This window comes from Condylura cristata, unplaced genomic scaffold (genome assembly GCF_000260355.1).
Source record: "Condylura cristata isolate star-nosed mole 26May11 unplaced genomic scaffold, ConCri1.0 scaffold00005, whole genome shotgun sequence".
NCBI lineage: Eukaryota > Metazoa > Chordata > Mammalia > Eulipotyphla > Talpidae > Condylura > Condylura cristata.
In genome coordinates, this window is record NW_004567106.1 from 260758 (window position 1) to 274003 (window position 13246).

General features: G+C 37.2%; 1 protein-coding gene across 4 annotated transcripts in view; it reads left to right on the plus strand.

Annotated features, from left to right (window-relative positions):
- The window catches only part of LOC101632396 (cytochrome c oxidase assembly factor 1 homolog), an 89610-nt gene that overhangs the window by 13431 nt on the left and 62933 nt on the right, over nt 1–13246 (plus strand). For 3 of the 4 annotated variants that reach the window (XM_012720890.1, XM_012720891.1, XM_012720892.1), the window contains one exon: nt 2886–2947. The exons of the other annotated variant lie outside the window; for it this stretch is intronic. The gene's annotated coding sequence lies outside the window, so the exon portion shown is untranslated. The remainder of the gene's footprint in view (nt 1–2885; nt 2948–13246) is intronic. 4 annotated transcript variants of the gene reach the window in all.

Here is a 13246-nt window from a genome sequence, read left to right on the forward strand (position 1 = left end):
GGATTTCAAGGGCCTTAAACATAAATGGGTGTTGAACTTTGTTGAAAGCCTTCTCCACATCTATTGATATGATTATGTGGTTTTTATTTTTCTGTCAGTTGATGTGATGGTTTACATTAGTGATTTTGAACCATCCTTGTGCTCCTGGGATAAAGCCCACTTGGTCGTGGTGTATTATTCTTTTAATGCATTGTTGGATTCTGTTAGCTAAGATATTTTTGAGGATTTTTGCATCAGTGTTCATTGGGGAGATTGGTCTGAAGTTTTCTATTTTTGTGTTTTTTTGTTAGGTTTTGGTATTAGTGTGATGTTGGCTTCGTAGAACATTTCTGGTTGTTTTACTTCTTTTTCAAATTTTTGGATGAGTCTGTGTAGAATGGGCTCTAGTTCCTTTCTGAATGTTTGTTAAAATTCATCTGTAAATCCATCTGGTCCTGGACTTTTATTTTTGGGGAGGGTTTTGATTACTTCTTCTATTTCCTTGTTTGTAATTGTTCTCTTTAGCTGTTCTATTTCTTTATCTATCTTTGGGTAGTTGTAGAGTTGTAGGAATTTGTCCATTTCTGTTAAATTGTCCAATTTGTTTGCATATAGTTGCTCATAGTATTTTCTTGATTATTCTTTTGATTTCTGCTGGGTCTGTTGTGATTTCTCCTCTTTCGTTAATGATTCTGTTTATTTGTGCTTTCTCTTGTTCTTTCTTTCTGAGTCTGGCCAGTGGCCTGTCTATCTTGTTTATTTTTTGAAAGAACCAAATTTTGGTTTCATTGATTTTTTTGGATTCTTTTCCTGACTTCCATTTCATTTATATCTGATTTGACTTTGATTATTTCTTGTCTTCTGCTGGCTTTTGGGTTATTCTGTTCTTTTTCCAATTCTTTAAGGTGGGACACTAGGTTGTTTCTTTCAGCTATTTCTTGTTTCTTTATGTGAGCTTGAATTGCTATATATTTTCCTCTTATAACTGCTTTTAATGTGTCCCATATGTTTTGGAGACTTGTGTCGTCATTGTCATTCTTCTCCAAGTATTTTCTAATTTCATCCTTGATCTCCTCATTGATCCTATGGTCTTCCAGTAGTGTGGGTTTTAGTCTCCACATGGTAGGTGGGTTCCTTGCCTTCTCCATATGGTTTATTTCTAGTTTGATTCCTTCGTGGTCGGAGAAAATAGTTGGTTGATTTTGATCTTAATGTATCTATTGATGTTTATCTTGTGGCCCAGTATGTGGTCAATCCTAGAGGATGATCCATGTGGATTTGAGAAAAATGTGTACTCAGATTTTCTGGGGTGCAGTATTCTATAGATGTCCACTAGACCCATGTTGTCCAGGTCCTTGTTCAGAGGTTTAGTATCTTTACTTATTTTTTGTCTTGTTGATCTGTCCATTGTTGAGAGTGGCATGTTGAAGTCTCCTACTATGTATGTATTCTCTCTGATATACATTTTCGGTTGAATTTTTATCTCATTCATTATATTCTTCAGCTCCAGCATTTTTAAAAATTGTTTCTTCATTAGTAACCTTTTTTTTTTAAACTTTGTTTCCTGGGGCCTCCCTGGTAGCTAGTGGGACAAATAGCCCAGCACATGATGCTATTTGCAGCCATTGTGACATGGGTTTGATCCTCTAAGGAGGTGACCCATATGGTTTGGCAGACCTCTCCTGTCTTGCCCACCTGCTGGCTCCTTTCTGTGCAGTAAATCTGCCTGTTCTGATTCCTACTCTCTCTGGTGAGTCCTCTCACCCTCTCCCCTACCCCTATCCTGCTGCACCTCTGGCCTATGCCCCAGTTCTGTATGCATACCTAAATAAACCTAAAATAGAAAAAAAAATGTTTCTTGATTTAATTTAATTTCATTTTTATACAACTACTTTGAATTTCGTAGTTTGTGAATTGCTGATCTCCATTTCTTTGGGTTTGAATGTTAGAAAATTGTGTTCTTTTTGTGATTTTAGGCTTCTTCAGTGTCTTGTGTTTTTTTCACTTTTGAAGAAACATTTATCTCACCCAGTCTTTTTTTGACATACTTTGGGATAAAAATACATTTTCTCAGTTCTGTTAGTGATTCTGAGAAATTTTCAGATTTTTTTTTTTTAAGACTTATTTGTGCATACAGAACTGGTGTACAGGCCAGAGGCTTGGGCGGCGAGAGTCTTCACCATAGACAGAGTGGGAAGTAGAACAGGCAGTTTACAAAGTACACTGCTGAGGGGAGCAGTTGGCGGGTCAGAAGAGGTCTGCCACTCCATGTGGTTACCTCCGGGGCGGGCGGGAATCGAACTCATGTGGCTTTAGATTCTCAGTGCTGTGCTTTAACCTGCTGCACCACCAGGGAGGGCCCAGATCTATCTTTTTACCCCACATTTATTGTTTCCACGTGACAGAATTATTGTTTTTGTGCTTTCTCTTAAGAACAATACTTGTCTAACTACTAACAGCCTCCCATTTGCTTTCATGAGTGTGGTGTTGAATGTTCAATGTTGTGATTTCTCTTGCATTTTCTCAACATACCCATTAGCTATTTACAAAAGCATTCTCTACATGCTTTGTAGATCATGTGGAGAGCTATCCACAAAAAGAGAGTGTATGAATGAAGTACATGGAGCACTGGAGCTCTCATGGGCTAGTTTTGGGCTTCCATAGTGAGGTCTCTAGCAGCTCACTAGGGTGGACATTTTGATGGGGTCTGAACTAGTTACATCACTTTGATATGTTTCAACCTCAGCCCTGTCTGTGGGTTTTTGTTGTTGTTTGGTCACTCATTTACCTCTCTTGTTGCAGCTTATATCTCAGTACTCCGGATAAGGCCAGAGAAATAAACCTCTGGTAGCATCCTACACAGCCAGAGAAACTTAAGCACTTATATGCTCTCATTTTGCCTGCAGGAAGAGTTACTGACTGAGAAGGTCTCTCTTGGCCTGTGCCCCATTTTGGGAGGGTTGATGTGGTAAGTTAAACATTTACTCATTTCCTCCTCAATGCATACAATATTGGACGTTTTTGCTTTAATGGTATAATAGAGTGTTTCTATGTAGACTTTCATAAAGTCTCCCTTGTCCATAGATGGTTTCTGTAATTGGTGTTCTTTGATGCCAGTAGAAACTTGTAGTTTGACATTTTGATTCCATTCCCTGCTAATGTCTTTTAGCATCCCTTGTCCATTTCATGTAAGGACAGTTTTTGCACGTTTGTGCAGTACATAATCTTAGAACAGTCTGTTGACTTATAATGAGAATATGTGTATTTACTCCTGGATTTTTAAAATAAAACTTTAGAAATTTTTATAATCTTAGAGAAAAGTGATTCACTTGATAGTATTATGGTAATCATTATTTAAAAACATGCATATGAAAGCCTATAAAAGATATAGGATAATGAGTTATTTGGGAAATTCAATTTTTTTGTTCCCAAATCACAAAGATAATGTCTGCTTAGAAGTTGGAAATAATCCTAGGAAGGAAAGCTATAACCACAATAAAAAAAGAAGAATAGTAAATATATATATTCTGATTTTAAGAGGAGAATTGTTCCATCCCCACCCTCTGCCTGATTTCTTTTTTCTATGTTTACAGAGTTATAATCTCCATCTAGGAGACTGAAATACTATTTCCAGGAGTTTTCTGAGTAGCACTAATGAAAAGGTCTGTTGTGGATTTCTTTGTAACTCTGAGTCACCAAACTCCAACCACAAATTCAGTTACAGGGTTTTTAATTTCTTACTCTTTATTTATAAACAAATATATAAGTTTCACCAGTTTGATGAGAGCCTTTGACATTGAAGGTGACAAAAGAGAAACTGCTCTTATTTTGCAAAGGAGAAAATCCACTGATAACCCTCTCTCCACCAATTATTCACATATTAAGAGATTCAGTTGAAATAAACATGAGACTATATAAAAAATAGAGTGGAAATAAATCAGAGGATTGTAAGATAATGTTTAGCAGTTCTGTTACCAATATAGCAAAAAACGATAAATGGAAAAGAGAATATTTAGAAAGCTGTTCCTAAGTTTTAATAACCATAGATTGAGTTTCAAATAGAGAAAACAGAAATGAAAATAAGAGATAACAACGAAAAATCATAAATTGACCCATAGTTATTGGCTAGAGTTTTCATATTGAATGTGTTTCCCAATAAGTGAAAATATACTTATGCTAAGGCACTTATACTTAGCATAAGTATATTTTCACTTATTGGGAAACACATTCAATGAAGCCAGTTCATTTTCACTTATTGGGAAACACATTCAATGAAGCCACATTCAATGAAGCCAGTTCTGGACTGCAGAAAACAGAGTACACACACACACACACACACACACACACACACACACACATATATATATATATATATATACATACATATATATATTGGGAAACACATTCAATGAAGCCAGTTCATTTTCACTTATTGGGAAACACATTCAATGAAGCCACATTCAATGAAGCCAGTTCTGGACTGCAGAAAACAGAGTACACACACACACACACACACACACACACACACACACATATATATATATATATATACATACATATATATATGGATAAAAATCAAAATGGACTTAGATTTCTCTTCGACAGCTTGAAAAGAAGAAAACAATACAGCTAAGCCTTCAAAATTCAGGAGGAAAATGGTCTTGAACTTGGATACATTTATTCAGCCAAGTCATGGGCAGTTAGAATAAAGATAATTTTAGACATGCAAGGCCTTACAACATATACTTCTCGTACCCTCTTACTGAAAGTTATTGGAGGTTAAGAAACAACACATTGACAATAAACTAAGAAAAAAATTAAGAAATGGGACGACATTGAATGAGAAATAAGACATGCTCTAGAGGAGGGAAATGAGGGGAATTTTCAAAAAATAAGGATAATGGGTATTCCAGAAAGAAAGAGGACAAGGGAACATAAAACTTACTTAATGTCCCAAATAAAGGGAAGAAAAGGAAACACACACACACACACACACACACATATGATAGCATCTGTATTTGTATTGTTTGTCTTTTTGTGATTCTGTTCCTTACCCAACACATGTAGTCCTATTCCAAGAAATGTAGTTATGAAACTATCAGGAGTTCAGTGCAAAAAAAAGAATATGGAATGTGGCTATCAGGGAAAAAAGACAGGAAGTCTATAAAGATTTGTCAGTCATGTTTTTATCTGATTTCTCTTAGAAAATCCTACAAGCAAGGAGAAAGTGGCATGACATAATCAAATTACTTAGAATTAAGAACCGCCAGGCAAAAAATGCTATATTTTGCAAAGCTCTCCTTCAGTCATGAAGTAGAAATAATGACCTTCCCACACAAATAGGAATTGCCAGTACTTTCCCTACAATAGAAATATTGAAAGGAAATCTCTTAATTAAATAAGACAGAAATCAATAACAGCAAAAAATAAACAAAATAGAACCTGAAACCAATGACAAAACGATAATAGCAGATCTTTATCAATATCACTCAAAATAAAGGGAAGAAATGTCCTAAATAAAGGGAAAAGGAAATACACACGATAGCATCTGTATTTGTATTGTTTGTCTTTTTGTGATTCTGTTCCTTACCCAATACATGTAGACCTATTCCAAGACATGGACTAAACTCACAAATCAAAAGGGAGAGAGTGGCAAATTGGGTCAAAAAAACAAAACATTCAGCTGTTTTCAGGAGACCCATATGAGCTCCAATGATAAACAAAATAAATGGTTTGGAAAAAAATCCTACATACAGAGGATCTGGCAAGATGGCAGCAGAGTGAAAATGCCGAATCACAACATCCAAGCTCACACAAGAATATAAGACTAAAAATGAACTGTAGACTTACATACTACAAGTTTCAACCCAAATGAGAGCATCCTGGACTCACTAGAAAGTAGATAACTGAGGGAGACTCAGTGATTGGGGCGCTCTGATCCGAGAGTGCTGAGGTACCCAAGCGCTAGGAAGTGCCTCAGACAGGAGGCTTGCTGCTTCTTCAGTGTGCTAAAGCCCTGGAGATAGAGACAACTCAGCTCAGTGAGTGGAACCTAAACTGAGGGGAAAGACTGCTGGGATGAACACATAGAGCCCTAGAGGTGAGGACTGAAACTGGCAACTGGGGCAGCAGCGAGGCTTGCAGCCCTTCCAGCATTCCCTGCATCCCCCACTGCCACAACAGAGGCCTGGAAACTTCTGCACCATTAAGGTGGAGACCAGCAAGTCTCACAAAGCCCCAGAGGTAAAAAGGGGGGGGGCAGGAAACGTTTAGATGGAATCAACCACAGGACCAACCCTGGGAAGCTGCAACACTTTTAACACTCCCCCAACCCTCCACAGGCATATCCTAGCATAGAGAGGCCCAAGGAAGTGCCTCAGATGGAAGACTTGCTACTGGTCTACTTGCTTAACACATCTACCCACAAAACCTGCATTAAAGGCCTGAAGTTAAAGAGAGACAACTAAACTGTGTGAGTGGACCCCAAGTGGTAGGGAAAGACTGTACAGGGAGAGACTGCTCTGAGTGGGCACAAAGAACCCTGGAGATGCTGAGGCCTCCCTGGGAGTCTCCACTGGGAGACTTCTGGTACTCCCTGCATCCCTGTTTCCCCTGTGCTCACATCAGAGGCCTCAAGGCCTGTGAGCCAGTAAAGCACTGCCCTGCAAGGCTCACAGTGCTCAGAAAGTAAACAAAATCATAACTGGCTCAATGACAGACCCAGCTACAGGGAGACCTACAACACTTATAATGCTCTACATTTCCCATGGGCACATCCACCCATAGAGGGGAGCTGGGACATCAGAAGGCTACAAAGATCAACAGGCACCTTCCAGAAACTAGAACTCACTGTGTTACTGAAAGAAGCTGAACACCAGAAGAGACCCGACTGTCACTGGCTGAGATAACAGACACAATTCCACACAGTGGGGGCTGGAAAAATAGGAGATATTGAAACAAAGCACAGCTCAGAATATCCTCCACAACTGAAGTGTCTGGAAATCTAGGTCATTCCAGAAAGAACATCCAGGAAGAATGCCGGTCAATAATAACAATACTGTGTCTCAATGAATAGAAAGTATTAGAAAATACATGACAGGGAAAAGAAGACAAACAAATACCAAAACAAGTCCACAGGGGGAGAATTCACCATAAAAAGATCAGTCACCAGAAATCACCAAAGAAATAGAAGAACTACTCATTCACCAGATATAGAACTCAAAATCATCATGATAAAAAAAAAGACAAGAAGAGGGAAAAATTATATGAGGCAAGCTATCAAGGAATAAAAGAATGCAAACAAGGAATTGAAGTATGCAAACTAGGGAATGAATAAAAGAAATGAAAAAGAAAAAAAACGACATGAGGCAAGCAATTAATTGAAGAAAGAAAATGAGACCTTAAAAAAGAAAATAGAGGGCCCTCCCTGGTGGCGCAGCGGGTTAAAGCACTGCACTAAGAAGCTTAAGCCACTTCTGCATGAGTTCGATTCCCGCCTGCCCCGGAGGTGACCACATGGCGTGGCAGACCTCTCCTGACCTGCCCGCTGCTCCCCTCAGCAGTGTACTTCGTCGATCTGCCTGTTCTGCTCCCTGCTCTGCTCTGTCTCTGGTGAAACCTCTCACCCTCCACATCTCTGGTCTGTACCCCAGTTCTGTATGAATAAATAAATAAATCCTTAAAAAAAAAAAAGAAAAGAAAATAGAAGAAATGCAGGGGATGCAAAGGCCACTAGAAGAAATAAAGAATGCTGGGAAAAGTAATAAAACAGAATAGATGAGATGGAAGAACAAATTAGCACACTCAAAGACACAGAAATAAAATCAAAACAGAAAAAGAAGTAAAAAGGAAAAGGAAACACTTCAAGAGCTGACACCATGAGGAAAGGAGATATCAGAGTTATAGGTATACCAGAAGGTGAAGAGCAAGGCCAAAGAATTGAGAAGATATTCACATATAATAGAAGAGAACTTTCCTAATATGAAGGAGATGAAAGTAGATATCCAAGAAGCAAAAAGAACATGAAATTACCATGATGATAGAAATACAGCAAGACACATAATAGTAAAACAATCAAGAATACAAGACAAGGAAAGGATAATGAAAATCATAAGAGGGAAGAAACATAACCTACAAAGGGAAACCGATCTGGATGACTTCAGACTTTGAAGAAATACTACGGGCAAGAAGAAAGTGGAGGGACATTCTCAACAAACTCCAAAGCATCAAATGCCAACCAAGAATACTTTATCCTGTGAAGCTCTCATTCCACTATGAAGAAAGAATAAGGACATTTTCAGACAAACACAAACTCCACAATTGTGTCGTGACTAAACTCCCACTCCCAAAAATACTACAAGAAGCCCTCACACAAACTCCAACAGAAGAATGAACAAGAACAGTTCAAAACAAGGAATAAAAATACAAAAGGACCAAAAGAAACAGCAAATGTAGGTGCCAGTATATTAATATTATCTTTAAATGTAAGTGGCTTAAACTCATTAGTTAAAAGACAGAGTTCTAGGACAGATTAAAAAACAGAATCCAGTGTTCTGCTGTCTATAGGAACACATCTAACTGCAAAAGATAAAAACAGAGTGAAAATAGAAGGATGGAAAACAATCCTACAAGCAAATGGGCCAAAAAAGAAGGCAGGAACAGCTATACTTATAGACTTCAAACTGAAAAAGGTTAAAAGAGACACAGAAGGCCACTGCATTGATTAGTGGACCATAAAACAAGAAGACATTAACAATCATCTACATATATACAACAAATTAAGGAGATCCAAAATATATCAGGAAGCTGCTGTCATCTATGAAAACGTATATAAGAAAATACATACATAGTAGGAGACTTAAATATGACACTCTCCACAATGGACAGATCAACAAGACAAAAAATAAAGACACTAAAGCTCTGAACAAGGACCTAGACACCATGGGTCTAGTAGACATCTATAGACTACTGCACCCAATAAAATCTGAGTGCACATTTTTCTCAAGTCCACACTGATGATTCTCTAGGATTGACCACATACTGGGTCATAAGATAAATACCAAAAGATACACAAAGATCAAAAGCATACCAACTATTTTTTTTGACCATGAAGGAGTCAAACTAGAAATAAACCATATGATGAAAACAAGAAACCCACCTACCACGTGGAAACTGTAATCCACACTACTGGAGGACCGTTGGATTGATGAGTTCAAAGAAGAAATTAAAAAATATCTTGAGAAGAATGACAATGATGACACAACTCTCAAAAATTTATGGCACACATTAAAAGCAGTTATAAGAGGAAAATATTTAGCAATATAGGCTCACATAAAGAACCAAGAAATAACTCAAAGAAACAACCTACTATATCACCGAAAACAACTGGGAAAACAACAACAAAATAGCCAAAAGCCAGTAGAAGACAGGAAATAATAACAGTCAAATCAGAAATAAATGAAATGGAAATTAAGAAAACAATGCAAAAAAAAAAAATCAATGAAACCAAAAGATGTTTCTTCAACAAAATAAGATAGACAGGCCACTAGCCAGGCTCACAAGAAAGCAGAAATAAACAGGATCATGAACAAAGAGGAGAAATCACAACAGATCTAGCAGAAATAGACAAATTCCTACAACTCTACAACCACCTAAAGCTAGATAAAGAAGAAATAGAACAACTAAACAGGCCAATTACAAGCAAGGAAATTGGAGAAGTAATCAAAACACTCCCCTTAAATAAAAGCCCAGGACCAGAAACATTTACAAATGAATTTTGCCAAATTTTCAGAAAAGAACTAGTATCTATTCTACACAGACTCATCAAAAAACTGAAAAAGAAGAACTACCACATACTTTTTATGAAGCCAACAGTACACTAATACCAAAACTTAACAAAGAAAACACTCACAAAATTTCAGACCAATCTCCATAATGAATACTGATGCAAAAATCCTCAACAAAATCTTTGCTAACAGAATCCAACAATGCATTAAAAGAATAATACATCATGACCAAGTGGGCTTTATTCCAGGAGCACAAGGACGGTTCAGCATCAGAAAATTGATTAATGTAATCCATCACAGAAAAATAAAAACCACATAATCATACCAATAGATACGGAGAAGGCATTTGACAAAGTTCAACATCCATTTATGTTTAGGATTCTCGAAATCCTCGGAATAGAAGGAACATACCTCAACATGATAAAACCCATATATGTGGTAAACCTACAGCCATTATTATCCTCAATGGAGAAAAGCTGAAAGCCTTTCCTTTGAGATCAGGAACAATACAAGGGTGTCCACTACCGCCACTGCTCTTCAACATAACACTGGAAATTCTTGCCAGAGCAATATGACAGCAAAAAGACATACAAGGAATCCAAATAGGGAATGAAGAAGTAAAACTGTCCTTATTTCCAGACGATACATCAATTTACATGGAAAACCTAAAAACACCACAGAGAAACTAATTAAAACTATCAACCAGTTTAATGAGATAGCAGGATATAAAATCAACACACAAAAGTCAGAGGCTTTCCTATACATAAACATCCAATCAGAAGAAGCAGGAGAAAAAAGAAAAACATCCCCTTTTCAGTTAAAAGAAAATGAATCATATACCTGGGAATCAACATAACAAAAGATGTAAAAGACCTTTACAAAGAAAATTACAAAACATTTAAAAGAAATATAAGAAGACACCATGAAGTAGAAAGACATCCCTTCTTCATGGATCTGGAAAATTAACATCATCAAAATGGCCATCCTACCAAAGCAATATACAGATTTAATTCCATCCTAATAAAAGTCTGAATTATATTCTTCAATGATATAAAAAAAAATTGATGAGATTCAATAGCCAAAGTCATGATTAAGAAGAAAGAGAACAGAGGCATTACAATCCCAAACTTCAAGCTGTACTACAAAGCCATAATAATCAAAACTGCATGGTACTGGAATAAGAATAGACATACAGACCAGTGGATTCGAGTAGAAAACCCACAGGATTATGGGCAGCTAATCTTTGACAAAGAAGATACAGTGGAACAAAGAAAGTTCATTTAGCACATGGTATTGGGAAAACTGGAAAGTTACATGCAAATAAATGAAACTAGATCACTACTCGCACCATACACAAAAATCAAAGTAGATTAAAGACTTAGACATAAGAACAGAAACCATAAAATACCTGGAAGCAAAGATGGCCAAACACTACACGACATACACTTCAGTAACATCTTTGAAGATACAGCACCCAACGGAACAATAGTGAAGGTAAGGATAAACAGATGGGACTACATCAAGTTAACGAGGTTCCACAAAAAATAAAGATATCCCACTTATTGGGAAAAAATTTTTCTCACACTAAACTAGTGATAGAGAATTGATTACAAAGATATACAAAGAACTAATGAAACTCAACAAAAATAAACAACCCAATGAAAAATTGGGGAGAAGAGTAAAGAGACAATTTTCCAAAGAGGAAATGCAGATGGCCAACAAGCATATGAAAAAATGTTCAACATCACTTGTAATATGGGAGATGCAAATTGAGACACCACCTCACCCCAGTGAGAATGGCACATCTTCAAACAACTAGCAACAACAAATGTTGGCGAGGATGTGGAGAAAAAGGAACTCTCTAGCACTGCTGGTGGAAATGCAAGCTAGTACAACCACTATGGAAAACTCTATGGAGGTTTCTCAAACTGCTAAAAATGGAGCTTCCATATGACCCAGGAATCCCACTGCTAGTTATCTACACAAAAGACACAAAAACACTGATTCAAAAAGACACCTGCACTCCCATGTTTATTGGTGCTTTATTTCCAATTGAAAAGACATGGATCAACCCAAATGCCTAAAAGTTGGTGACTGGATTAAAAAGATGTGGTACATATACACAATGGAATATTACTTAGCAACAACAACAACAAAAAACAAACCAAACACATGCCTTTTTCAGCAATATGGATGGAGCTGGGAAAGGATCATGCTTGGTCATATAAGCCAGAAGGAAAAGGAAAAATACCAGATGGTTTCACTCATAGCATGAGTATAATGAGCCAAGTGAGAAAATAATAATAATGAACTGCTCTATATGAGAGACATTTATGGGGGTAGAGTGGGGAATGGGATCGAAAACAGTGGGGGGAGGGACATGCACTGGACTATGATGATGGCTCACGGGTGATTTGGGGATTACAACTAAGATGGAAAAATGTACAAAATGATGTAAAAATAAACTTATTTAAAAAATCATACAAGCAAATGGGACATCTCCTTCTCTATATCCTCCCCCCACCCTCCCCAAAATAAAAAAAGGCAGGGACAGCCTAACTACACAAAATAAAATATAATTAAAGATTAAAAAAGGTAACCAGATATAGAGGTGGATATTATATGATTGTATAAGGCCATCACATCAACATATATGCACAAAAAGGAAGAGAACCAAAATATGTAAGGCAATGATTAGTAAATATGAACAAAGACATTGATCTCAATGCATTAATATTAAGAAACTTTAACAGCATTTATCTACCTACCCATTCATTTGTTTATTCATATGTGCATGCATACAGAACTTGGGTAGAGGCCAGAGGTGTAGGGGCTGTGAAAGGATACACCAGAAACAGCAGGGAGCAGATTGACAAAGTACACTGCTGAGGGGCGCAGCGGGTGGGTCAGGAGAGATCTGCTGCACTATGAGGATCACTTCTGGGGTTGAATGGAAATTGTGCTGAAGTGGCTTTAGCTTCTTAGTGCTGTGCTTTAACCTGCTGGGCCACCATGGGAGGCCTATTAACAGCTATTTTTAACAATGGCCTTGTTCAGGTTTCATTGGTCTCTCTAAATCTTTATTTCCTCTATTTTTTTTTTTTTTTTGCATCCTGCATTTTTTCAAATCCATGAACAGAGTATCTATCCATTGGTTCCTTTTTTTTTTTTTCCTTCAATGTCCTACTGTTATCAAAGTATAAGTCTTTTATTCTTTGGCTAAATGTATATCATACTATTTAATTCTTTCTGATACATTTGTGTATAGGGTCACCCCCCTCTCCCGTTGTTCTCAACCCCCTCTTGTTCTTGTTCTGTTAGTTTATCATTATTATTTTTTTAACTATTTTTTTATTTATTACAAAGTTTATTTTTACATCATTTTGCACATTTTTTTTTTCCATCTCGATTGTAATCCCCGCGGGTTTCCCATCACCAAATCACCCCTGTGCCACCACCATAGTCCGTGCATTTCCCTCCCT